Below are 25,514 nucleotides of genomic sequence, written 5' to 3' on the forward strand. Positions count from 1 at the left end.
TTTTTATAATAGCTACTTAAAGTAGCTTAAAGGTGTTTGCCAGGTATTTAGTATCTTTGCTGTGTTGGAGTTGGCATCTGTTGCCTTTTCCCATAAAATCATTTTCTGTTTCTTTGTGTGCTCAATAATTTCTGAGCGCGTCAAGGACATTTTCAATATTATTAGATGTTGGGTCCTGTTTAAATCCTATTTGTGTTTTAGCAGGCACTTGATCTGCCTGGGAGGCTGCAAGTTCTGACCAGTCCTCTGTGGACCGTGGTTTCAATATCAGTTTCATTTTCAAAGCCTTGTGCTGTTTGGATCTGTCCCGCAGATGCTCCCAGGTGGCTAGTTTGGAACATGGGCAGCGGTCTACCACGTAGTCCAGTCTTTATGTAGCCTACTGTTTAGGGTCAGATGCATGTGCCTACAGCCCAGGGGTGAGCGAAGGAGTTCATGAACAGCTTTATGGGGACAGTTTGCTGTGCTCCTCCCTCTCTGTGATCTTTTTGTACCTTCCAGTTTTCCAACGTCCCCTTTGTCACCTTTTCTCCAGAAACCTTGGGATTTGCTTACCCTCTTCTGCCGCATATTTCCCACAATTGCATCTGTATCTGGGTCAAGTGGTGGGAGAACAGAGAGAGAGAGAAACAGCAACAGGGGTTTGCTCCACCCTCTTGGGGGCACAGCCCCTCTGCTCAGGGGAGAAGGTTCCTTTCCCTTAGACTTCTAGAGGCCTGTGGGCTAGGGTGCAAAAGCACAGAGAAAAGAAAAAAAAATGGGGGTTTGCTTCCCTTCTCTCTGAGTGTTGAGGTTCCCTTTTTTTTTTTTTTTTTTTTTAATTTCTCAAGCCAACACTAGAGGGCTTCTCTTGGGGCTCTCTGCCGGGCTGGTGGTGCCCACCTCTGGCTTTTGGACTGCCTTGGCTCTAAGCGGGGGGATACCGAAGGAGAAAAACACCAGTTTGGTGTTAGTTTGAAGAGCTCCCTAGTTCCTCAGTCTGCCTACTACTGTTTATCTTTCAGAATTCTCGAGTTGCTGCTCCATACCTTCTATTCAGGTTTCGTAGCTGTGTTCAGAAGAAAAGATGCAGGGAACATGCTTACGTCCTCTTACCTGGAACTGAGACTCCTGGAAGGCTTGTTTAGAGCACAGCTTTCTGGCCCCCACGCTGAGAGTTTCTCTGATTCCATTAGTCTCAGAGCTGGAGAATTTGCACCCCTAACAAGCTCCCAGAAGCTGCTGACGCTGCTTGTCCCAGAACCACATTTTGAGAACCACTGATACAGCCTATCCGTAAATAATCATGGGAAAACTTTTTATTCAGAGTAGACTGTACGTCAAGTTACTTCACTTTAATAACATTAAGTACCCAATGGTTTATTTTCAATAAGCTGCAAGAGAAAGGACAGTGGAAATCCCTTGGTTGAGCAGATGAGATTAAGAGAAATAAAACATTACAGATTTTATTATCTATTAGATGGCCAAATGGGAACTATGGTTGATTTTATACAAGTTTATAGAGCTTTACAAGTTTGTAGAACTCAAGGCTTGTGGAAATGTTGTCATGGGGAATTTCCAGTATTAAGATATCGGCTTTAGGTATACATTTTTCAAGCAGAATGTCATGGAACATCTAGTAACTCTTGAATTTCTTTGTTTGTGGGCTGTATCTTTGAGTGTAGGAAAGGCAGTCAGAGGAACTAAATTTTCATCTCATGAAAAGCTGTTTGGCAAAGGAAGAGCCCCACTTGTCCATGCCATCCTGGCAGTGATGAAATCTGACCTGGTGTGGTCAGATATGGGCACCAGGCTTTTCGTGTATGTATGTTTTAAATCAAAGAAAAGGTATATATTGCTTGAATGTGTATCACAAGAATGGGAATTTTAGAAAAAAGAAATCCACTTGCACTCCCTGGTCCTTAACACAGGGCTTGAGAAGTGCTTGCTGGGTTGGACTCTTTCTGGGTTGGATTCTCTCTCACTTTTAATATGTGCTTTTAGGAAAATCCTGAAAGAGCCACTCAAAAATAATTAACTCCAGATTAGGTATATGAATACCTTATAAAAAGAGCAGTCCGTTTATCTGTTCTGACATGTACACGTCTGCCTTGGGCTCTGAGTGCAAGGCCCACCTCTGGGGGGCCCCGCAGGGTTTAAGACAGGGTCTTACTCTGTTACCCGATGCTGTTCCAGTGTGACCAGCTGGAAGCACATTCTCCTCTGGCTAGTGCGCCAGCATCGAGGCTGCTAGCGTCTAGAGCGGCTGTCATACTAGAGGAATGAGCTGTGCAGCCACAAGAGGCCTTGCCACTTTCCCCAGGCCCCTGGGGGGAGATTTTCCATGCTGCCAAGGACTCAGTACAGGTGGGGATTACCACCTCTGGGCAGAACTGTTTTCCCCAAGTTGCAGGTCTGGGCAGAAAATTAAAAAGAGTGGAATCTTAAGCCCCAGGGGCCACAGACCAGAGAAGGCATAGACCCGATGAGTCCTGTTTTCCGTCTGTGTACCTGCTTTTGCTTGTCCACAGACACACTGCCTATGATTATCTATCCTGTCTGAACTCTTAGCCCCAGGGCATTATTCGCACAACTGCCACAGAGTCCTCCAGGCCACCAGGAGGCAGTAAAGAGCCTTGGAGGGTAGCTTCACCAAGTGAAACCCTACAAACCAGGCACGGCCCCCCTTTAAGAAGACTTTACTTCTCATCAGGCCCTGACCTAAAAAGGCCTCATTTTCCCTCTCCTTGGGAACCCCACTTTGTCATTCCTGGGTTGATTGTCCATTTGGTGGCCAGCACACCCCAACTCTGTCACTCTCAGTGTGGCACCGGGAAGGTGGGGCTGTGGAGAGGAGGACACATGGTCCTGGTTCCCAGGAAAGCCGTCAGCAGGGGAAGGAGATAAAGACACAAGACATTTAGCGTCTACGAGTCCCATCCACGTGTAGGTGTCTTGACTCTTGTTGAGGCTGCCGGGTGCTCATATGCTGACCCACATTTGAGCAAGTTTCTTCTTGGACTACAACTGCTCCTGTCCTGCTGTTCCCGGCAGCGTGTGCCCTCCTTGAGGGCAGCGGTCATGGGACATTAATGTCTGTATCTCCGCATGAGCAGGGCAGAATCATGGCTAAGCACCCTGACTCAGGGGCCAGACAAGTCTAGATTCAAATCCTTGTGTTAGTGCCAGAAGCTTTGTCTCTCTCATGAAGAGTTGGCATTTACATCAAAGGAAAAAAAAAAAAAAAGAAGCCATATCAGCCGTATGTGCCCCACAGAGCTTGTGTGAGGCGTGCAGGAGATGATGCCTGTGGAGAGCTTAGAGGTGTGCATGGCATGTTGCAATGTTCCAAAACGTTAGTTCCCCTGCTCCCTTCATGCTCCCTGCTTCTCTGCTTCTGGAGCTCTGCCCTGCCCCCCCCACCCCCCCCACCCCATGCTTGGCATGCAGAAGGTGCACATGAAGCATTAGTGAATGACTAAGAGAATGGCTGAAGAGAGAAAACCAGTTGTGACTCAGTGATATGGCTAGTTGGGCCTCCAGGAGACAGGCGCCCCCTTTTCCCTGGACACTGGTGGGAAGGGACTGCCACAGAGCCGGGGAACGGGCCATTCCCCAGGATCAAAGTCTTCACTGGGGAAGCAGTAGGTTCTCAGGGTTGGTCCCAGCCCATTCGTGAATGATCTGCCTCGAATCATACACTTTTACTGAGGATGCTGCTGTGTCAGGTAGGGTTACCTCCTTAAATAATTCAATGTTGGAAGATTTAACTTTCACTTTCCTGGATTTCAGTGAATCTATCCTTAACATTTCATTGGGGTTTGAGGCTAGTGAACGTAGCTCTCTGTGGATTTTGTGAATTACTTATTCCTTTTTGACTTTTTTTTTTTTTTTTAAGATCCAAGCCAAATTTTTTAAAGTTTATTTATTTTGAGAGAGAGAGACAGACAGACAGCATGAGCAGGGAGGGGCAGAGAGAGAGGGAGACAGAGAATCCCAAGCAGGCTCCACGTGGAGCCTGACGAGGGGCTTGATCCCCCAAACCATGAGATCATGACCTGAGCCGAAATCAAGAGTTGGACACTTAGCCGACTAAGCCACCCAGGCACGCCTCAAGCCAAATTTTTAATGGCTATTAGATTCAAGAGACATCACATTATAATTTTTTTTTTTTTTGCAATTGTGGTGAAATACACATAGTTTAAATACCTATACATACATAAGATTATACACACAATTTTAAATAACATAAAGTGTGCCATGCTGGCCATTTTTAAGCATACAGTTCAGTGGCATAAAGTACATTCGCATTGTTGGGTAACCACCACCACATTCATGCCCAGAACTTGTTCATCTTCCCCAGATGAGACTCTGTCCCCATTAAACACTAACTCCCCACTCCCCTCAATCCCCAATCCCTGGCAACCACTGTTCTCTATTTTCTGTCTCTTTGGACTTAACTACTCTAGGTACCTTATATAAGGGGAGTCATACAGTATTTGTTCTTTTGCGTCCTTTTATTTCACTTGGCACAATGTCTTCAAGGTCATCCCTGTTGTAGGCTGTGGCAGAATTCCCTTCTTTTTAAGGCTGAATAGTAGTCCACCGTATGTATATCCATGGTCTGTCAATGGTCACATGGGTGGCTTCCACCTTTCAGCTAGTGTGCGTAATGCTGCTGTGACCATGAGTGTACAGATGGCTCTTTGAACACCTGCTTTTCCTGTTTGCTTTTAAACTTGCTTGGGAGGGTCAGGGCAGCTTCGGTTTGCAGGCTGGGAAGGGCCTCTCCTCCTCAAATGCAGGTCCTGAGTCCCAGGTCAGGACTCTATTCAGAGTCCTCTTGGCCCACTGCAGGCATCTACTGGGTGATAGGATCTGTGGTTTTCTTCTGGTGATCCCTGCTCATGGAGAGGGCCAACAGTCTACATCTCCAGAAAGACGGACACAGGAAAGTTTGCTCTGGCTTTGGCTGGAGTCTGCCTTGACAGACTCCCATTTCTTGTGTATGTGTTGATTCACAGTCAGGGTCTGTAAGGCAGATGCAGGCAGGACTGTCCTGGCCCAGGGTCTTAATTAGCCCCTGCACAGCCCTCAAAATGATCCCTGTTGTTGCTCATTAAGGATTGAATGGGTCTACGGGATGATCCAAAGAACTCAGGCCCTGCTGGTAGTGTGCTCAGTGATTAAGGACTGGGACTCTGGATTTGGACAGAGTGAGTTCAGGCCTCACTCTGCCACTTACTGACACCCTGGGCACGTTACCAAACCTTTCTTAGGCTCACCTTTTTTTCCATCTGTGAAATGGGAAAAAGAATTGTGTGTCCTTTCTGGGTTTGTCGAGAGAATTAAATGAGATGATGCATTTAAAACCCTTACGTAGCACAGTGCCTGACATGCGGTAAGTTGCTCTGTAAATATTAAGTATTACTGTACTTGCTTACGGCCACCTCCCTTTGCCGAGCCTTGGTCATTAGTCAGTAAGCACGACCTTCAGACATAGCCTGGTCTGTGCCTTTAGGGCATTTCCCCTTCAGTTATTCTCTCCCTGCCAAAGCCCAAGCTCAGGTCTCCCAACCTGAAGGCTTGGTGAAAAGTCTGACACCTTGTAAAGCCTCACTCTTTCCTAATAAGTTTGTGTGTGAGTCCGAGGCCGCCCCGAGTGTTTATGCTTCCGGATCCCAGCACTGGGGAAGGGGTGGTGGCTGCCACTGGCTTTGTAAGCTTCCGGGCAGCCGGGGCCAACTGGAGAGGTCAACCCCACCAGAGGAAATTTCGTCCGGCTTCCACGGAATAGGAATATTAATCTGACACGGGGCCAGAGCAGGCTGGACCAGAGGGAGATGAAATAGCAGAACAAGAATGTAGTGCTTTCTGGTAGAATCAGGCAACGGATGGCTGCAGCAAATCGGAACCAGATTTTTGAACATGGTTCTGATGGTGGCGGATGGGAAGTTGGTGCATCCTGCTCTGGGTCCTCTCTGCTCTTCATCCATGTAGCCCTGCCCTGGGGCTGTTTGTCCTTCACCATGTCCTTCACCATGCTGGGGGAAGAGAGTGGGTTTCAGGTCTGCCTGCTGGCTTCCTCTCTCTTCTGTTTGGTCCATTTTCCGTCCAGATGATCCAGAGCTATCTGCAGGCCCAGTGTGTTTTCTTAGGTCACAGCTTGGAGAGAAGGGCTTAAGCAATTGCTGTTTCCTCCAAAGGAGACTATTAGGCAAGGTGGAAACACCTTCCCGAAGTAGGCTGGACACTATCACCTGGCCCCCAGGAAGAGTTTCCTGGCTTTTGGGTTGCCATGGCCTGTCCACCACCTCTGGAATGGTGCAGAAAGTGTGGAACGTCCTGGGTCAGGACAGAGATGGCCTCGGGGCCTTAGTGAGCTGACCTTGCCTTCAGGCTACCTTGCCATCATGCTGTGATTGCTTTTCATCAGGAGATATTTGCAATTAGAGCAGTGGGAAGGAGAGCTGGGCAAGGGGGCAGAAGGGCAGGCTTTCAGGTCTGCACTTGGCTGGCATTCACGCTGTCTGCAGAAGAGACTGCTCAGGTAGATGGGGTGGGACGACATGTCCGAAACTGAAGCTGCCCTTGTGTTCTGACCAGATGCCGGTAATTGCATCCTCTGCTCTCATGAATTTTACAGCACCCTGCTGGCAGCAGCTAGAATCACTGCCCACCGTGGCCACAGTCTAGTGTTGCTGGGCACCTTGGCTGGGAAGAGGCCCAGATTCAAAATGCCCTTCCCATCTCACAGTCCGTGAGTTCGAGCTCCGCGTCGGGCTCTGGGCTGACTGCTCGGAGCCTGGAGCCTGTTTCAGATTCTGTGTCTCCCTCTCTCTCTGCCCCTCCCCTGTTCATGCTCTGCCTCTCTCTGTCTCAAAAATAAATAAACGTTAAAAAAAAAAATTTCCAAAATGCCCTTCCCTTCATTCACTGCCGGTGCAGCCACAGAATGTCAGGGTTCGGTGTTCAGGGTCTGGAGATAGATGCCTGGGGTTTGAGATCTCCAGTTTTTACTAGTTGTGTGACCTTGGGCCACATTTTAAACTGTTCTGTACCTCTGTTTCTCTGTCAAATGCTGATTATAAGATACGCTCGCCAAGGCTGGTGTGAGGTGTAAGTAAGTTAGATAATGCACCAGAAGGGTTTCAAGAGGTGTCTGCCACATAGGGGTTGACGTGCAGAGAGAGCAATCCTGTGATTTCTCCCAGGCCAATATGGTATGCTCACGTTTGTGACATTTACAGCTTCAACCAGTTTTCCGGACATTGGCACAGTGTTACAGAGCTCAAACCTTTTGACCAGGTCAAGGAACGTTTGCTATTATAGTTGTTCATTATAAATACTTGGCACTGTTTCAAGTGCATTAAATAAGCCCAGAAAATGTTACAGCTAGAAATGACCTGTGACATTAGTCACTGCATTCAACCTCCTGCTTCCATGGAAAAACCAAGGCCTGGCAAGACGATGTGTCTTGCGAAGGCCTCAATTCTAGCTAGTAGAAAAGCAGGGGCTTGAGGTGAAGACCTGAGCTCCTGGCTCAGCGCTCTCCCTGCTTCCCTGAGGGGCCCTCTTCTCCAAACTCAGAGAGGAGTCCTGCAGAACAGTCAGAGATCAGACGGCTGAGCAGACGTATGCAGGTACAAATCCACTCAAGTCTTTGTGCTATTTGATGGCATTGATGACTGAGCAAGAGAAATTACTCAGGATGCATATGAAACAAACCACTAAGTGACATTTCTATGAGTGCTTGCACAGAGCTGTTGTAAGTTTGTGTGTAAGCTCTGGGGCACCGGTCTTCTCCAGGTCTATTTTATAGGTAGAGTGTGTGGACCTACCCCTGGGGCGTGTGAATCTTCTTTCTAGGTTAAATTGCACTGCAGTGAGTGTGGGCTGTATGTGTGAGCCTCAGTTATTTAACTGATCTTAGTTTTCAGCATCCTAGCTGGTGACAGGAAGCCGGAGGAGGGTAACCGAGCCACTCTGAGATTTGAGGCCAACACACAGGTGGTGGCCTTAGTGGTTTCCAGGAGGGCGTATGGTGAGTGCTTGACACGCCTTAAGGATGCGTTCCTAGCAGGAAAGCCACAGGGAGCCATCTCTGCCCACAAGCACCCCTCTTTGCTCTCATCTCCCCTTCTTGCTCTTTTAAAATTATGGGTATTTTGTTGTATTTTTTTATTGAGAGAGAGAGAGGTGGGGGGGGGGCGGGGAACATGAGCAGGGAAAAGAGAGAGAGAATCCTAAGCAGGCTCCATGCTCGGCATGGGGCCTGACACGGGGCTCAGTCCCCCAACCCTGGTATCACAACCTGAGCCGAAATCAAGAGTCAGACATTCAGCTGACTGAGGCACCTGGGAGCATCCCTTTCCAGCTCTTAACCTCATTCTCTTCTTGAGAATTTTCCCTTTGTCTGTCATCTCTCCAGTGGACGGCACTGCATGGCTTTGTGGGTCGCAATGCTCCCTGAGCCTAGTTGTAGCAAGGTCGTGGCCTTTTCTCTTGGGGCCTTTGTCTGCTGCTGGACTTTGTGTCAGGAAGACAAAGAGAGCGCTGTTTGGGGATGTGGGCGACCAGGCGCTCTGCTCTCCTTTCTCCATTCCTTTCCTGTTCCCTAATTGCTCTCTCAGACCACCCAGCTAATGCCTCTCCTAGCTTTGATGTCGGTTTCCTCTGAACCTTGGAAAAGAAGACCTGTCACATGGCTAGTCCTCTGGCCACCAGTCCCTCTGATGTCTGACCAAGCTGTGAATGTCCTCTTGTCCTCTGTCCAGCCGGTGGGCCACGACCCAAAGCTGGCACAGCCCCTACTCCATGCCTGTGGGGAGGCATCCAGATCCTGGCCTTGCTGTTTGAAGGTGTCATTTAAGGGCCATGGCTCTCCAAATTCGCTTCCCTGAGAAGTGGAGAAGATGGAGCACAGCAGAAGGTTCTGAAGTCAAGTGGTCCCCAGAAATCACTCTAGACTTTCTCGTTTGTAAAATGCAGACCACAGCCTCGCAGGAGTATGTCCACCTCCTTCTGGTGTACCTGGCCCACTGATGGAAGCTTGAGTTGGGGAGAGGCGTTATTTCTTTCAGACCCTAGGAGAGGTGATGGGTTGTGCTGACTGAGTGGATATGGGTCAGGGTCTACTGGTATTGCTGGCATACAGTCTCAATCCAGAGAGGGTTTTGCCTGCTCCTTTCCATTCTTAAAGATCCCTGAAGAAGAGGCAGCACCTTTCTTCTCAGTGCTATCCAGCCTTCCTCTTTCACTAGTGGTTTACAATTTGAGATCTCTTTTCTATGCCTCTCCAGCTGCCACCCCCCACCCCCAAACCATAGCCTGCAAGAGTTAACTCAGTTCTTGGCCCCTGCCAGGAAGAGTCTCAATTTGCCAGCAGAGTCAGCCCAGGATGAGCATTATTGAAATTGCTAATTTATTTCTATAGCTTCAGTCTCCAGCCTGGAATGGAACAATGAGACCAAAAGTGTTCCAGACACATTGTTTGTTTAATAAAGGAACATTCTTCCAGCTGAACTGTATGGCTGTTGGATTTTCTGGTTTGATTGGTTAACCCTCATAAGCAGTTTGGATTTCTCTTGTTAGAGCTGGTGGGAGTAGGGGGTCTAGGGGTCCATGAGCCTCTCTGATTGTTATATCATTATTCCCCTGACCCTGGCCTCTCACCTAGTCAGAAGGTTTGACTTCTGTAACATTGTCCTGCATCCGGAGAATTGGTTAAAGCTGTAAATCTCACAAAAATGAGTGTGCTGTATGGCCCCAGGAGAAATTACAGGATTGCCCCTTCTGAATTTCAACCCCTTTGGCTTTGCGAAGGCTGTTGATTTTATTATTGATCATTGAGTTTGATCTGATGCATTTCACAGAGACTTGGCTCTACGGTTGTGCTGTTGGCTCCAGGGGCAGCAGCTATGCTGATGACGAGTTTTTCCGTTCCCCCCGCCAGATGCAAGAGGTGGTAGGGTAGACGCAAGCCTACTCCTCCCTTCCTTCTGGCAAGTCTGATTTGGATGCATGCATATGTGGGTTTCTGTATGTTACTGATGGCGTGAGTTAAAAATTGTTCTTGACATGCTGCCAGAGGCAGGGGGATAGATGGAATGACCTTTGGAAGACTCTTCGTGGTAAAATAGCTATGAATTTTTTTCTTGTTATTCTGTGGACTGGACAGTTCTTTTTTGTGTAGAGATATAGGTAGATGACTATATAACTTAGCCTGGAAGAGATGCCGTGAGGTCACCTTTGTCTCTGTGGCTCTGGAAGAAACCATCGCAAATACAACCCATGATGCAGACAGTGAGTTCAGGTCGGGGTGGTCAGTATGAAGTGCTTCCATCCATCCATCTGTCCATCCATCCAAATGCTATTTAGCAAGTGTCTGCTAAATTTTAGCAACTATATTAATGTGCTCTATATTAATTTTGTTGAATAGTTCCATTCAGCGAAATCAAAGATCATTTCAGTCCTGTTTTTACTTGATCATTCTTTTGCATTTGACACAGTTGACCACTTCCAATTTGGTATTTTCTCTTACGAAGGTTTCAGGGTCTGTAACATGCTTTGTACCTACATTTTCTGTGCTTCTCTGGGCATCCTTGTTATTCCCTCTCATGTGCTTCACCGCCCGCCCCCCACCCCTTATCTTCCGTTGAAGTAGCAGTGTTCTTAGAGTTTCATCTTCATCTCCTTTTCTCCTTTTTCTTTTACTCCTCTCTTCAAACACTCTTTCTGGGATGTTTCACCCATGTCACTGTGGCTAAGTTATTATTTACATGCATATGATGATTCTCAAATGCTCTTACGTAACTTAGCCCATGTGTTCCGGGCTCTCCTGCCTGTCTCCTGACCACACGTGCCTGGATGTCTCAGACTCCACATGTTCGTAGATGAACTTAACATCTTCTCTGTCAGTCCTGTAACCTTCTTGATTCTATCTTGGGGGTTGTTCTAACCATTCTCCTTCTCAACCATGTCAGAATCTGGAAGCCTCCCTAGATGTCTCCCTTCCCTCACATCCACTTAGAGACCAACTCACGTCAGTCCTGTTTCCCATATCCGTTTCCACCTCTCCTTTCCCAGTGCCACCATTCTGATTCCAGCACTCGGTACCTGGCCCCCACTCTTACATTATTGCAGTATCTCCCAACTGATCCCTAGATTGCCTGCTCCAAACCATCTTCATGCTGTATCGAGGTGGTCTTTTCCATACAAATCTGATCAAGTCAATCCCTTTACAATCTTTCAGTGGCTTCTAAGCACCTAAGATCAACTTCACACTCCTCACACATGTTATAGCAGGTTTCTGTGATTAGCCGCTTGCCCATGTCTTCACTTTATCTCCAGTAGGTCTGTTCAATGACTCGACCCCAGACACACACCCTAGACTCCAGCCACACCAAACACTTGCTACGCTGCCTCTTGCCTCCAGGCTTTTGCCCACGTTCTTTCCTCCACCTGGCATGGTCTTTCCTCCCCTAAGATATGGATCTTAGCTCAGGCCTGTTCTTCTGTGAAGTCTTCCTTGACCCCCTAGGTTTCCTCCTTCCCACTTTTCTTGCTCCTTGAAAATGTTGTGATGATTTGTTCCATCCTTACAGACCCTTCAAGCTTGTGGTTATGCCAGCGGTCCCAGGGTTAATGTTCTCAGTGGCCATTTCCACTTTCTTCTCTCCAATAAAATGTTAAGATAGACTTGAGTAGAACAGGAGTAGCACTCTGCTTTAGAATAAAATTTTAGAGAGTACAGCTTTTCTTCCTGCTCCATTTTCCATGGAAAATTGAAATCTTAGTAAAGTTAGTAGGCAGCGTGTTCCTTCAGGGGAGTGCTGAATCTCAGTGCCACCTTCCCTGGCTTCTCTAAGTAACAAAAGACACATTTTCAGGAAGTTTGTGTGTCCACATAGGATGCTATATAGGTCAGTGTGGGAATTTGACGTTCCCATAAACCTGCCGGTTCGTTTGGGGATTGCTGTCTAGCTTTGTTGGTGTTGGGTACTTGCTTCTATGCCATGTGGGCTGAGCTTAAGAGAAAGTCATTAATGCCAGTATTCAGGGCAGTCGAGTGTTTGGGGCACAGGTACTATTACCCAGGCATGGTGCTAGGGCTGGTAATATAGTGGGGAACTGAATTGGTCCCTGCCCAAGGGGCCAGTGTGATATTATGAAAAGGCATTAAAATCACATAGACCTGAGTATAAATCTTAATTGCATCCCTTCTTACGATGTGGTCCTGAACAAGTTACTCAACCTTCTTGAGCCTCAGTTTCTTCACGTATAAAGTGAGGATTATTCTACTTCTCTTACAGTCTCATTGTAAGAATTAGAAAGTACATCAAACATAATTTGGTTGGTACAGTACTTTCCACTTTATTAGGTGGAGACTCCTAATTACTGTCTACTGTTAGAGTAGCGATTATAATAAAATATAAAACTCAGATTCCCCAGTCTGCTTTAGCTGATTGTAATAGCGAAAATTTATAAGGTTTGTTCCCTAACAGAAACTCTGTTCTTCGTGCTTTACATGTACTAATGCACTAAATCCATACAATGGTCTTAGGAGGTCGATACTTTCATTATTTTGTAGAAGGGGAGACTGAGGCACAGGAAGGTTACATAACTTGCCCCAGGTCGCATAGCTGGTCGCATTGGCTGCAGATGTGAACCCAGGTGGTTTGGCCTCATGTTGTGTGCTCTTAACCACCATGTTGTACTGCTGCCTATGAATTGCTCAGCCTGATAATATTTCTCTTTTAAAAAAAACATTTTTAATACTTATTTTTGAGAGAAAGAGAGAGAGAGCGAGAGTGAGTGGAGAAGGGCAGAGAGAGAGGGAGACACAGAATCTGAGCTCTGAGCTGTCAGCACAGAGCCTGACGCGGGGCTCAAACTCACAAACTGCGAGATCATGACCTGAGCCGAAGTTGGATGCTTAACCACTGAGCCACCCAGGCGCCCCAATATTTCTAAGTCCATAACTGTATTTGTTTTTTAAGGCTGCCATAAATAATTACCTGAGACTTGTTGGTTGAAAACAACAGAAGCTTATTCTTTCACAGTTTTGGAGGCCAGAGCCCACAATCAAGCAGGTTTGTAAGTTCTGGAGGCTCCGAGGGAGGACTGGCCCATGACCCTCTCCTAGCTTCTGGTGGTTGCCAGCAATCATGGCATTCCTTGGCTCATGGCCGCATTACTCCAGTCTCTGCCTCCATTTTCACATTGTCTTTTTTTCTCTTTGTGTCCCTTCCTTGTGTCCCTTGTGTCTTACAGAGACACCAGTCATTGGATTTAGGGCCCACCCTCATGCAGTATGACTTCATCTTAACTGACTGTATCTGCAGTGACCTATTTCCAAATAAGGTCATATTCTGGAGTTTAAGGTGGAAGTGGATTTTTAGAGGACACTATTCAACCCACGATAATAACCATTCTCTCTTCACTTCAAGATGGCAATTGATGAAGGAATGTTTATTTACTGCCTTATTTTATTCCAAAAGGCTGGTGAAATAATTAAAATAATGCTCTAAGAACCTAATCGTATGTTAGAACATGATTCTTAAAGTTTTTATTTAAGTTACAGTTAGTTAACATACAGTTAGTTTCAGGTGTACAATATGGGGATTCAGCACTTCCATACACCACTGGTGCTCATCACAGCAAGTGCACTGCTTAATCCCCATCACCTCTTTCACCTGTCCCCCTGCCCACCTAATGTCCAGCAACCATCAGTTTGTTCTCAATAGATGAGAGTCTGTTTCTTGGTTTGTCTATCTCTTTTTTGGGGGGAGGGGAGGAGGGGCATGGCCAGACAGTGGACTATGAGGGACATTTACTTCTTTCTCAGGTGGCTGAATATCGTGATCCCTCACCCATACCCTTGCCTTCTCTACTCAGACACCTTCATCCATTTTTCATTGGATGTGGTCTTGAGTTCTTCTTTTCTCATGTCTCTCCCCAGAATGGGCTCTTGTTTGTCTGTCCCTCTGCTCCCTTGAAATGCATCAGTGAGAAAAGAGTCCTCCTCTCTGCTGTTCTAGATGCAGCCTTGGTCACATCAGCTTTTCGTAGTGCTCACATCATGTTGAAGCCCTGGGACCAGTTCTGCCACTTACTGCCGTGATTTTGAGCAAGTCACAGCCTCTCTGAGCTCAGTCTGGTCTTCTGTAGAATGAGGATCCTCCCAGTCCGTCACAAGGATATCTTGAGTCAAATGGCCTGATGGGTCTGGATGCTCCGTCTTACCTGTGCAGCATAATGAATGTGTTGGTGGTAGACGCTAGGCATCTGCTATGGGTTCAGATGAAAGGCCCTGGAAGCTCCCACAGATGTCTGCCCTCCATGGTTGATCCCGGTCCCTGGAGGGCTATTAGTCGGGGTTAGTTAGTGTGGGAGGAGATGGAGGAAGATCCAGGAGGCAGTGTGTCTGGTCCAAACTTTTGATCAAGAGGTGCGCCCTTTGATGTAGCAGAATGGAGTTCCCTCCAAGAGCCGTGCTGAGGCCAGCAGGCCAGCTTGCCCTCCCCTGCATTCCCTGGCAGGCGCTGTACAAACTTGTGTGGCTGGGTTTCGGCTCTGGGCCATCCTCACATTGGGGCTTGTCTGCCTCTTGATATCTCATGGGTCTGTCCTAGAGATGATCTCCCTAGGTCATGAGATGTGAAACATGTGCCATTATATCAGGGAGATAATAGGACATTTATTGGATATACATATATAGTATATATGAGGCACAGTATTAGACTGGGATCCAGCAGTTAAAAGACGAAAAGCTTGGGGCGCCTGGGTGGCTCTGTAGGTTGGGCGTCCCACTCTTGATTTCAGCTCAGGTCATGATCTCATGGTTTGTGAGATAGAGCCCTGTGTTGGGCTCTGCACTGCTTCTCTCTCTCTCTCTCTCTCTCTCTCTCTCTCTCTCTCTCTCTCTCTCTCTCTCTCTCTGCCCCTCCCCTGCGCATGTGCATGGGCTCACACTCCTCCTCTCAAAATACATAAACATCAAAAAAAACCCATAGTGCCAGCTTTGAATAGACAATCACAGTGTTGAGAGAAGGGCCAAGCGGAGGTGTGTCTATCAGTGAGACCTGCCCTAGATTAATCGTTGGCAAACTGTGGCATGCAGACCAAATCCAGCTTACCACCTATTTTTGTGAATAAGATTGTACTGAAATTCAGCTGCGGTCACTTATTTATGTATTGACTATGACTGCTTTTGCACATCAGCAGAGTTGAGTAGTTGTGACAGAGACAATGGGGCCTGCGAAACTTTGAAATATTGAGTGTTTGCCCTTTTATAGGAAAAGCTTGCTGCCCCCTGACCTAGATGATGGCTCAGCAGGTGAGAGTTCTGAATAGAAAATAGACATGGACCCTATTCTTAGGGGCTTTCCGAAGTTTTGTTTGTGCAGCTACAAACACAGTCAGGGAAAGGTGACCTGAGGAGCTGGCTGGGGGAGAACTTTGGAGCCACGATTGAGGTTTTGACAGGGAGGTATAAAGTCAGAAAACAGGGCAGGCGGGCAGGAGGCATGAAGGGTTGGGAGGGAGCTGTGTGCCCACAGGTACACTTTTACAGGTGCACACAGAAGCCAGGGTCAAGGAGAGGCCAAAGCTGGGGGCTAAGCAAGGACAGGAGGCTGTGACCACAGAGGATTGCATGGACTACAGGCCATGCTGTGGTAATAAAAGTGACTCAGTGTAAAGCATCGAAGAAGCACATAGCCCTGGAGCTGCAAGGGTCCTCACAGGTCTGCCTCCACCATTCATTGCACAAGTGAAGGGAAGGGAAGGGGATTGAGGTGTCTAGTCCAAGCTTACCCAGCTGGTGAATGGCAGGTCAGGTGGAAGCCTCTTTTCTCTCTGCCATTTGTGACCTGAGCCCCGGGACACTGACTGAATAAGGCTCTTTAGGAGAAAGGACTGGGAAGCCCAGACTCCTCCTAGCTGTCCCTCTCTCTTGACTTTTCTTCAGCCCTTAGACTTTCAGGCCTTTTTTCTAGCCTCTTGGAGGGTTCCCTAGTCTGTATGCTACTTGAGGGCAGGGTCTGGGTAGGGCTTCTGTCTGTGAGCCCCTCCTTGTTCAGACTGGGGTCTCCATGGCTGTGTGTGGAAGAAGTGAGCCTTGAGGACTTTATTCCCATCTTCCCACGTGTGGGTGTGAAGTCTGGGCTTCTGTGGGTATCCCTCGGTCGGGGTGGGAGTAGGGCCATGTTACTGCTTCACGGCCATAGCTGGTGTCCCCGGGGCTGAGAGGCCCCTCAAGAAGGCTGTGAGGCTGTCACTGAGCCCTGATACGCTTTACAGCTCCCCATGCAGATTGTCACATATGCTCTGGCCACCTGCAGAGCCTTTCCTCTAGAACACTTCACCGTGCCTGGACAAGGAGCTTCTTTAGATGCTGAATGTCTCCCAAGCAGCCGCATCAGCTCAGGGAGGATTCAGTTGGGATGCCATGCATCTTCGGTGATTGACAGAAACACCTCATTTGTCCCGATGTGTTGACGGAATGGCTAGAAGAGCAGCCAGAGATGATGCTCCAGCTCGGCCCATCCCTCATTGCTAGGACCTGCTCTTCCCAGCCTCTTTGAGTCTTTGAGCAGACTCCCCTTGGCTTCCCCCCAGCGTGCTGGACGGGTGCCAGCCATGGTCCCTCCAGTGAGTCAGAGACAGGTCAGGGGCATGGATGGGGAGGGGAATGCAACAGCCATGCGGTGCAAAATGACTTGGCCAGTGTTTGCCCACGCAGTCCCAGATTTGTCATCTGTACAGCAACGTAAAAGTTGTCCACAGTCAGAGGCTTGGGCAGCTCAGTGATAGAGCCAGAGGACACAGGCCAGAATTCAGGAGCCCAGGGACACCAGGTATCATGAGAGAGACAAAGAAAACTGCTTTCAGCACTTTCGAGCAAAAATTACAGTTCCGACCCTGGCAGGACCTGTAACCTCCCCAGTCCTCACCCCCTGTCTTTTTTATTTACAGCAGTATAGAAGTTGGTCACATATACTAGCCTTGCTGACCTGCCCAGGTTACCAAATATTGAGAAAAAGAAAAGGCCCAAGTGCAGTGGTTCCTATCACCAAAGGAAATACAAAGATGTGTACCTGCCATGCGTATGCCCGTAGACGGTGTCTCCCACACTTCTTCACACCGGCTCCTCATAGCAGTCTTGTGAAGGTTGCCATTTCTTCCACTCTGTGGGCCAGGGATCAGAGTAGTTAGATCACCACCAAAGTCATACTGAAGGAATAGTAGGGCCATCAGATTCTGGACCCATTTCTTTTCCTGTCTTCTCCCAGGACCATGGGCACATCCTTTTCTTGGGGAAGCACTATCCAGGAGGCTCTTCCAGAGTCCTAACAGGGCTGGTCCTCTTTGTGGGCAGAAGTGGAGGTCTAGGTAGCATGATTTGAAAAAAATGGAAATGGAATTCTAATACCCTAAAAGCTTCCCCAGTCATTTTTAGTATATTCACAGAACTGTGTAACCATCAACTAGGTGGCATGATTTTTGAGCCTCTTTAGAGATACCCCTGGACTTTTGTCTTCTCCCTCATCAGCCTCCCCATGGGCCTTCATGCCTGCTGTGAGTCACTGGTAGCAGAAGGTGTTCAAGCCCCTGTCACAGTTCAGCATTGTGGGAGCAGGTCTACCCCAGGCTTTAGTGCCTCTGGGGGTTGCCTTGTCATAGACTGACACATCAGTCTCTTGGTAATCTCACAGCATGGGAATCCGGGGTTAGACTGTGAGCTCCTTCAGGACATCCAGGGCCTCCCTTAGCTGGACAGGATGTGGGTTAAGTGGCAGGTGAGCCAGGATGAGGGAATGCTCAAGGCACAGACCCTTCAGAGCAAGACAGAGGCAGGTGGAGGGTCCAATGGAGAGCACTCTGAAACAGCTGGGTATCAGGAGAGGGAGGACAGCAGACGTATTTTATTCCTGTCTCATTTACCTGAACCTTGTTAAGGCTGATGGACATCCTGAGACTATTTTCTGGACTGCTTCTCTGATTCTCTTGGTTGCAGGGATGAATAAAATGAACTTAGAAGATTGTGTATCTCTAACTTTCTCTGGTTTCAGAGACGCCCATGAAGCTCCCTGAGCATGTCCTGTGTGCAGGACTTATTGAAGGGACTTGAAGTGGAGTGTGTTGGGCTTCCTACCCAGCCATGGTTTCTTTGTAGGCTAGGACATAGGAGTCCTGGATTCTTTGATTACCCACTAGTAGGTTCTCCATTCCTCCATTGGTTCCCTTCATTCCAGTGAGCTGTTGGGGTGCTTACTTTGCTATAAGCATTGTGTTGGGTGCCTTGGGACTTGATGGGGGAAGGCATGCACCCAGTCTTTAAGAAATTATTGCCTTGCTTGATCCTTTAATATATATATATATATATATATATATATATATATATATATATATATATTCATTCACAGGAGGTGTTCTGCTTTGACCTACCGGTCATTTACAACTTGTGAAGACTTTTCCAGATTATTGATTCTTGAGAGCAGGTTTTGCTTTGGGGCACTGGAAGGGACACTGAGCTCTCCTGTCCCCTCTCTGGTTGTTTTCCTGTGGGTCAACATCCAGGGTTAAGACGGGGGCCACAGCTAGTCCATATGATATCTTTGTGCCAATTAGAAAAAGGTCTCCCTTCCTCAAGATGCCTTGCTTCCATTCTTGTAAAAATTGTTTTAAGGGGCGCCTGGGTGGCTGAATAGGTTAAGTGTCTGACTTTGACTCAGGCCATGATCACATGGTTCGTGAGTTGGAGCCCTGCTTTGGGCTTTGTGCTGACAGCTGAGAGCCTGGAGCCTGCTTTGGATTCTGTGTCTCCCTCTCTCTCTTTCTGCCTCTTCCCTGCTTGTGCTTGCATTCTCTCTCTCTCTCTCTCTCTCTCTCAAAACTAGGTAAACATTAAAAAAATTTAAAAAATAAAAAAAATTGTTTTAACATGATTTTGTTAGATCAAGACACTTTACTGCCATGTGTCAGAAAACTGTCAACTCTAAGATAACTTCTCTATGGTTAGGACCCCCTAGTAATGTGACATTTTTGTGCATTACATGGCCTTTACAACTGTACAGGGCCGACTTGGTTAGGGTAAGTACTAACGTTTGGTAAGTACTCTTGCTGGCTGATGTCTGCTGTATTTTTCTTCCAGCAGAGAGGTGCCTTCTCCCGAGTTGGACCTTTGACCCTTTCAAGTTTTGGAATATGAGAATAGGGTTGGGAGCCTTGGGGAAAGAAGACAGAAGAAATATTCTGTTTAGGCGGTAGTAGTTTTTGTGACTCTGTACTCTAGTTTACCCCTGGGAGGATGGGGGGCTTTGCAGCCCATCAACTTACTTTTGCGGTAGAATGACTGAAAGGCCCGTGCTTCAGGATGAATTGCTAAGAAAACTCCCACCTTTCATGGAGTCAAAGATCTGTCAGTGCAAGGGAACCTTCTGAGTTCAACCTTATTGTTGTACAGGTAAGCAGAAAGCAGAGGCCCAGAGAGGCTCGGGTGTGACGTCCCTAAGGTACAAGTGCACAGCTGGCACCAGGACCTGGAGCTCTGTGTCATCAGCTCATGCCTAGTCTCTCCCACTGCTCGTCCTCGGGGGGAAGTGGTGCTGGAATAGCGTGGGTCCGGGAGAGCAGGAAAGACGGGGGGGCTTGCTTTCCGCAGAGACCTCGCAATAGTGGAGGATCCTGCTGGGTTGGGATATGGTAAACCTGCTATGCCGAGAAGATGCTCTAAAAATACTCCCGTCCCCCAGCTTCTCAGAGGCAGATTTTTTGCATGTTTGGTTCTTGACTTTCCCCTCCAGTTGTCCCTGATGCCAGAGTAAGCTTAGCTTCAAAGTAAATTTTTGGTGTTTGCTCCTTTTATCCCTTGAAACACACATGTTTAGTGAGAACAGTGGTGTTCTTGGATTTAATGAGGGACTCCTGCCTTTCTTCTAAGAGCTTGACTTGACAGTGGCCCCCAGCAGCGATGACTTCTCTGCAGAGCCTCACTTAGGTTCCCAGAGAATGAGTTACATGTTGTTCTCCCAATTGCTGTTGAGCATGGAAGCTTCTGCGTAAAGGAGGCAAGTGCCTCAGGGAAACCCCTGTAGTTTTACGAAGCCACGGCCTGCATCACAGCCAAATCAGAAGAGTCATCATCAATTGTCAGCCGAGGCTGGAGTGTATGCTTCATCGTGTTCCCCAAACCCATTATTCGTCCTCTTTTCCCTGGACCCTGAGTGACCTCTGGTTTGTGTTCTGGCCTGAAAAAGGGCTAAACAGACAACACGTGTTTGATTCCGGGACACCATGATCTAGGCTACTTGCACCAGGATAGGGATAAAGACAGAGAAGCCTCAGAAATCATCTTGACCCATGAAGAGGAGAGAAATTCTTCCCTTTGTTGTGTTGAGATGATGTCACTGCCTCCTCCCCCTTTTTGTTGCAAACCTACTATGGGCTTAGTGGCTTAGCACATGGCTTCAGGAGGAGCCAGTGAGCTCCAGAGTTGGGTCTTTGTCGCCCTGGAGGCAAGGAAGTCAGAGATGCCTACAGTCAGACATGGTGATGCATGTCACAGATGAGTGACATGTGAGGAGACCAGTGTCCCTTGCTTTAAGAGTCCGGAAGTGCTTCTTGGAGCAGGTGTGACTTGAGTTGCAGCTTGCATGGAGGACTGCCTTTGAAAGTGAGCCTTGGAGAATGCTGCATCGCCCAGCCCGGTGGGAGCTGGGGCACCGGCTCAGCTGACACCAGCCCCTTATCCGTGTGGCCTCACCACTAGGCTTCCATCCCTTCCTTGTCGCTCACCTCTTGCTACCCATTCTCCCACTTGCCACCTGTCACCTGCCTAACTCCTCATCTCCCAGCCTTTTCCCAGCCCTCCCCCCACCAGTGTCTATGTTTCTGATTATTCCCCCCAGTTAGTTATTCACATTCTTCTGCATTGAATCTCATTTTGTTATTTCCTGTCCCATATTTTCTAAACTCCCCAAGTCCCTTCTCATTTATTTCCCCATCCTCTCTGGTGCTGTTTGCAGCTCCGCCCAGTTTGTTATCATCTGTAGATTTAATTAGCATGGCTGATGACCCCTTTTCTTCCCAACTGGAGGCCACAGGGAGGGATGGGTGGTCTCAGGCAGGGCCAGCCCCACGGCAGTGTGCTCCCACGGCTGTGGAAAAGCCTGTTTTGGCTGCATGGAGGGTACATGTTCCAAACTGGTCTCTTGCTTCATATAGGGGAAAAAATGCCCTAGGAACCAGGAGCCAGGTTTTTCTGGGAAAAGAGGGAGGATGCTGGAAACCGGATTGCACAAACCCCCTCAATTCAAATTCCTCTGGCCTAAAGACACCATCTGCAAAATTCAATTGCTGTTGGTGTTATGTGCCAGGTGTCATGAGAGGTACCTTTCTTGTGTCATTGCTAGTCTTCACAGGAGCTCCGTGAGGGCGCTGCTGCTTCGGATGATCATTTTTCTGTTTTACCAACAAGAGAAGCATGTCTCAGAGAAACTACATTACCATATCCATCATCACACAGGGGCATATGAAAGATCTGGGATGTAGGCAGAGTCTCTCTGGACTCTTCCTTAAATGTACCCTGCTTCCCAGAGACCCCATCTACTTCATCCTCTGGCCCCCAGACCACTCTAGGCTAATGGATTATTTTCGTAGCATTCTTTTTTTTCAACGTTTTTTTTTTTTTTTTTTTTTTTTTTTTATTTATTTTTGGGACAGAGAGAGACAGAGCATGAACGGGGGAGGGGCAGAGAGAGAGGGAGACACAGAATTGGAAACAGGCTCCAGGCTCCGAGCCATCAGCCCAGAGCCTGACGCGGGGCTCGAACTCACGGACCGCGAGATCGTGACCTGGCTGAAGTCGGACGCTTAACCGACTGCGCCACCCAGGCGCCCCTATTTTCGTAGCATTCTTAGCAGACGGGCTGGTTCTGAGTATTTTTTGAAGCCCACAAAATAGTCAACTCCTCTGTTCTTAATCATCACCATGATGGGTCGTTTCCTGAGTGTCCCTCATCAGCTCCTCAGTATCAGATCCAAGATCTAGATCTTGGTTAATTTAATAGCCTTTATTCATAAATTAATTTCATTAAGCTCTACCTTAATATGTCTTAAGTCTGGGTCTGGTGGGGTGGGGGCAGGCAACTGGTGCGATAATTTGCTAACGCCCGCTTCTGTGTCTGGTCTGATCAATCTGCCGGCAGCATGCTGGTTTTCGACTACAGGTCCTTGAGCTCTAGGGTTGTGGTTCTTGACAGAGCACTGTTTATTTCAGGAAAGAGAATTTTTCTCATGCGGGGCTTTCTAAAACATTGAAGCATATTTGGCATCTATTCTTCCATCTACTAAATGACAGTGGCGCTCCCTAGTCAGTGTGACAATCAGAAGCTTTCACCCATTTCCAAGGGGAATGTACACCTCTTGTGGTTTGCATAAAGGTGGCACAGAGACTATATCAGGGCCAAAGATGGCTGAGCAGGTGATGTTCTGGTCCTCCGCAGCTCAACCAGGGTAGTCCTTTGAAATATTTGAAGAAAGGGTTCTTTACCCGAATAAAGCATAAACTAGTGTTGTGGAAGGTTTTACAGCTTCTTTGTACATGTTCAAAGTCTACCCTGCCTCCTATATAAGATCTCTGTTATGAAGGATGAATGGCCCCTAGAATAAAGCCAGAGCCCTGCCTTTACGAAGCCTGCTTCCCCTGACCTGCAGAAGATCACAGTGGCACAAAGGAGGCTTGTTCCTTTATTCTATTGACCAGAGTCTAGACCAACTGCAGAGCAGATGGGCAGTCACTGCCCACCTATTGTATTTTTTGGGCCCACTGGAGAATAGGAAGAAATTCCCAACTTGAGCGCCACTGGAGAAAGGAGGAAGGCATTTTCTCAGGGTTCCCTGAAAAGCGGGACGCTTACTCTTCTCTCTCCTGTTGAAGATATAATGAATCTAGGTGACCGTACAGGGTTGATCCGTCCAGGTCGCTGTCATTAGGTTCACGGGCAGCAGTAACATAGTGAGCAGTGTGGCCAGCACAGCCCACAGCTCAGCCCTCTGGCTCCCTAGCTTCCACCCCACTGTAGGCAGGCTGGTCTCCACACACTGCACACATTCCTCCTTGTACCTTTGTCTGCCTGTCTCTTCTCTTCTGTGCCACCCAGAACGGTTCGCATATGTAAATCCCATCATACCGTGTTCACAGTATGACTCAAGCTCCCTGTTCTCCAAGGCATCCTCTCTGGCTCCTCTAGCCCAGACGCAGCTCTTTCACTGGTTTCTCACAGCAGTGAGAACTCTTGGTTGCACTGACAGAAAACCGGACTCAAACTGGCTTAAACAACAAAGGGAATTGATGAGCTCATGTAATCGGAAAGCTCATAAGTGAATTTGGTGAAGCTTGATCTGACAGCTCAGATGATGTCCCCAAGGACTCCCTACTTCTCCATCTCTCTGCTTAACCTTCTGCAGGTTCTACTTCGTCTTCTGTTTACTCAGTGGTCCCTTGGCTGACCCAGTCTTCCCCTTATGGAGCAAATTGATTTCCACTATTCTCCCCAGAGTTTTGTGCCAGAAAGAGAAAGCTGCTTTCTCCAGAACCCCTGGCCAACATTTCCTCACATCGTATTGGTTCTGACTGCATTACAAACATATTCCAGAACCAATTGTTTTGGCCTAGGGGAGGGATATGCTGATTGGCTCAGGCTAATTGGGCTCATCCCTGGAGTTGGTGATAGGATCAGGTCACTGAAAACATAGGCTGAGATCCAGGAGAATTGCTTTCAGAGCAGAAGTCTGGCATTACTGATGAGTGAAAGGGAAGCAAGAATCAAGTGAACATTCACTAGTTGTCCTGTCTATTTGGACATTAATTACTGCCTAGTTATGATGTTATTCATCTGTTTTATGTGTTAGATATCGTTCATCTGGTTTCCAAAGAGTCTGAAAGCCGTGTGATGGCATGATAGCTTATATTTCTTCTGTATGCCCTTAATTCTTAGCACATTGCAGAGCACACGGTTGTTGTCCAATAAATACTTGTTCAATTGAACTATGTTGAGATGATTGAATCACAGAAAATAGTGGAGCTGTTCCTTAGGGGAGAGGTGAGTCACTGCTAAGAGAAGACAAGGGCACATCTTTGGGACGGAGAGGAGTTAATTAATGATAGCTTGAATGTTTTATAGAAGTGTCTTCAGGGAGGAAGAAAAGCATCAAAATCAAAGAATCACATAAGTTTTGAGTTAGGAGGGATATTAATGATAGGGTACTTTCAGAGGTAATACAGTGGGCTTTTAAATGCCTGGAAATACTTCTCTCTGAGTGGGACATTTATCACAGGGTCAAAGGAAGGAAGGTCAGGAAGGAGATCCTGGGCACTGCTGCCCAAAGGTCTGATGGCTGTTGAATTTAGTGGTGCTTGTTGCTGATCACAGGGTGACCCCAGGATTTACTGTCCGATCTGGAGCATTTTTGATAATGCTACAGTGCTGTATAGTATGGGATGATGAGGCAAGAGAAGTAAACTGGGACTGTGCCAGCCCACCCAGGACCTATTGATCATCCCCGGTCTGAGTATGTATCGGCCACCCAACGGGGGGCCCTGTTGCCCACCTCTGTGCATCTGCTCTTCCTTCCTCTGGGCACTGAAATGCTCTCAGCGTCCTGCTGGGGGTGAGTGGGAAGCCCACACACCGCTGAGAGCTAGCCTTCTGCAGCATCTGATTCCACTTGCGGGATGTCGACTGTCCAAAATAGTTTCACTGTGACGAATAGGAAAGGGCAGCATTTTTGTCCGGTCTTTCCTTATGGTTTATCTGTGACCTTTCCCCCTCTGTCTGGGGCTGGCCATGTGTCCCTGCAACCTGGTCATCAGCCCCACCCCCAACCCTGCCAGTCTTCCTTAGTTTTTGCAAGAGGCCCTGTCCTTTCTGCCAGCATCTTAAGGGCTGATGCATTTTTGTCCTCTATTTTTGTAGAAATTTGGTCCCTGGCTGATGGATTCTGTTTAGCTTGTTACTTTATACATGGCAACTGACCTGTGATAAACCACAGATATTTAAAGCATCAAATCTATTGAGTTCTGATATGTGTACACACCTGTGAAGCCATCATCAGAATTGAGGTAACAAACCTATCTACTCCGCAGAAGATTCTACGTGTGTCATTGTATAGTTCATCCTTTTCTCCTCCAGGTAGTATTATTATTAATTTTTACAATTATTTTAACATTGTCTCTGAGTTTCAAGAGCTTTGGTGATGGGGCCCCTGGGTGGCCCAGTTGGTTAAGCATCCGACTCTTGGTTTCAGTTCAGGTCATGATCTTATGGTTCGTGAGATCGAGCTCCATGTCAGGCCCCTCACTAGTGTGGAGTCTGCTTGGGATTCTCTCTCTCTCCCTCTCTCTCTGCCCCTACATCTCACATGTACATGTGTGTGCTCTCTCTCTCTCACTCTCTCTCTCAAAATAAATAAACTCAAAAAAAAAAAAAAAAAGAGCTTTGGTGACTTGTCATAAATGGCGCAGCTGG

At 47.6% G+C, this 25,514-nt stretch overlaps 1 protein-coding gene across 1 annotated transcript in view; it reads left to right on the forward strand.

Annotated features, from left to right (window-relative positions):
- Positions 1-25,514, forward strand: part of ANO2 (anoctamin 2) — a 341,667-nt gene that overhangs the window by 48,100 nt on the left and 268,053 nt on the right. The gene's annotated exons all lie outside the window — the stretch shown is intronic.

The sequence above is a fragment of the Neofelis nebulosa genome, chromosome 8 (assembly GCF_028018385.1).
Source record: "Neofelis nebulosa isolate mNeoNeb1 chromosome 8, mNeoNeb1.pri, whole genome shotgun sequence".
Taxonomy (NCBI): domain Eukaryota; kingdom Metazoa; phylum Chordata; class Mammalia; order Carnivora; family Felidae; genus Neofelis; species Neofelis nebulosa.